Source organism: Otolemur garnettii, unplaced genomic scaffold (genome assembly GCF_000181295.1).
Source record: "Otolemur garnettii isolate 467f Iridium unplaced genomic scaffold, OtoGar3 scaffold00016, whole genome shotgun sequence".
In the NCBI taxonomy this organism is placed as follows: domain Eukaryota; kingdom Metazoa; phylum Chordata; class Mammalia; order Primates; family Galagidae; genus Otolemur; species Otolemur garnettii.
In genome coordinates this window covers 15,551,218-15,553,590 of record NW_003852411.1, presented here as the reverse complement: position 1 = coordinate 15,553,590, position 2,373 = coordinate 15,551,218, and the positions used below count along the sequence as shown (strand labels likewise).

The window sequence follows — 2,373 nt, the reverse complement described above, 5'->3', positions numbered from 1 at the left end:
GCAATAAAAAGGAATAGACTACAGACACATGCAACAACATGAATGAACTGGGAATTATTCTGCAAAATAAAAGAAAGTCTCAAAAGGCTATGTACTGATGATTTCATTTATAAGACATGCTGGAAGAGGCAAAATTATAGTGTAAGAAAAAAGATGAATTGTTGCCAGGGTCTGTGCAGGAAAAGAAGACTGACTATAAAGGGGCACAAGAGAACTTTTTAGGGTGATAAAAATGTTCTCTTATCTCCATTGTGGTGGTGTGGTTACGTGACTATATAGGTTTATCAAAACTCAGAGAACTGTATATCTAGTAAATTTTACTATCTATGAATTATATCTCAATAAACTTGACTTTAAGAAGAAATTCAGGCAAAAATAATAAATATAAAGCTAAATAAATTTTCAAAGTGTCAGCCTGGGTCTTAAAAAATAAAGCCTAATTAAAACTTACACCCTATGAGGGAAGGGGGGAGGGGGGAGGATGGGTGAAGGGAGGGTGATTGCTGGGATCACGCCTATGATTTTTCCTATAAGGGTACATGTGAATCTTTCTAAATGTCGAATATAAATGTCTTAACACAACAATTATGTGAATGACATGATGGCTATGTTGGCCAACTGGATGAAAGTATTTCAAATTGTATACAGAAACAACACACTGTATCCCAAGATAGAATTAATGTGCACAAATATGATCTAATGAAAAAAAAAACTTACACCCTAAATATTTTATTGAGGGTTGCAATCCCAGGGAGGCAAGGATGAAGAAAAAAATGAAGTGGATCAAGGAAAGAAAGAAACTACAAGGTAGTATGTTAGTGATCTTGAACTGGTCATAGCTTCAAGGGGAACGTGCAGCTGGCTGTTGTTCACATAGGACCGCTACAGAGAAGCCATAGGAAATGATACACTGGGAGGAGAAAAGGCAAGCAACGTATCTTCTGTCATTCATTCCCGGTGAAAAGCTTGCCCAATGGGGTGAACTCCCCATACTTCTGGACTACACATCCAGTTTCTGGGGAGGCCAGAGGCCTAGACAGATGCACTTGGAACAGACCTCTGTATCAGAGCTACAGCAGCTCCCACCTGATGAGCACAATGGAGGCCTTGCCTCTAAGATCATCCCTCAGCTCAGGAAAGCATAGACAATGAACAGTGTTAGGAGAGGTGTCTTAGGGACAGTGGTCTGGGCTGTATCACTGTAGGCCTCAGCTGATAAGTATGACAAGTGGCCCAGGCCTGGGGCAAGTGAAGCCAACAGATAAAGGGAGTTCCACAAACTAAGGTCTAGAACAATGGGCTATAATTAATATACCATCTAAACTAAGAACAGTTTCATTTTTAAGAATATTCCACAGAGATGCTGAGTAGAACAATTTCTCCTCATTAAATTTATTCATGTGGTGATCTCATCTAACCTTTAAATAATGAACAAGTCCAGATCTGTGAGGTTCAAGCACAGCATCAGGTTGAGATGTATGTGGACAGCTCTCTGCAGAAAGAGAGCAGGTGACGCCATCCTCTGAACAGACCACAGGGCCAAGTCAGGATCCACCCATCATGGCACAGACACAAAGCTTCAGGAAACAATAAATTCTAGTGAAATCCAAAATCTGAAGATTGTCTTTCTAAGCCTTCCCTCTGAGACATCAATGTAAAAGTGTTATAGTTCAGGGAAACTGAAGAAAATTCCACTCTTGTATTTTAAAATGGTAATATATTAAGCTTTCAAAAGCCTAAAATGGTAATATATTAAGCTTTCAAAAGCCTACTATATTCACTATGTGATTTTACATGTATTATCTTATTTAATCCTCATAACCACCCTAGGAAGTAGGATATATGATTGCCCTCATTACAGATGAAGAAAGTAAGGCACAAAAGGTTATATCATTTGACCACAGCCAGGATGAACTCTGGTGGTCTGACTCCAGAGCCTCACACTATCAGTCATTCAACAGATACGTGAGAGCCCACCACAAGGTGCACATGGCCCCTGACTGAGCAGAGTTTGTGGCCTATGAGAAAGACAGACATTGAACAAGCGATTATAGGTAAATGAAAGGGAAGCAGAGCCATAGGGATGTTCACTTCCTGCACCTACTACAAAGGCTATGGTGTGAAGTTTACACCCATGTTAATATCAACTTCTAGGATAAATTCAGGAGAAAAGCTAGAAAGCACCAGTATTTCTGATTTTATAGTATATATGTGTGTTTTTTTAAGTACCATGATGACTTTCCAAGCCCAAATGGGTTATGATAAATAACTTTTATCCACTATGTTAACTAATTTACATTTAAAAAAACCACTCAGGCTTCAAAGTTCAGTGAAATTATATATTCATTTAACCATCTTTATTTTATTTTTGAG

The 2,373-nt window shown here is 38.6% G+C and overlaps 1 protein-coding gene across 1 annotated transcript in view; it reads right to left on the bottom strand.

Annotated features, from left to right (window-relative positions):
- Window positions 1–2,373, bottom strand: part of LOC100942795 (quinone oxidoreductase-like protein 2) — a 35,702-nt gene that overhangs the window by 14,789 nt on the left and 18,540 nt on the right. The window lies entirely within an intron of this gene.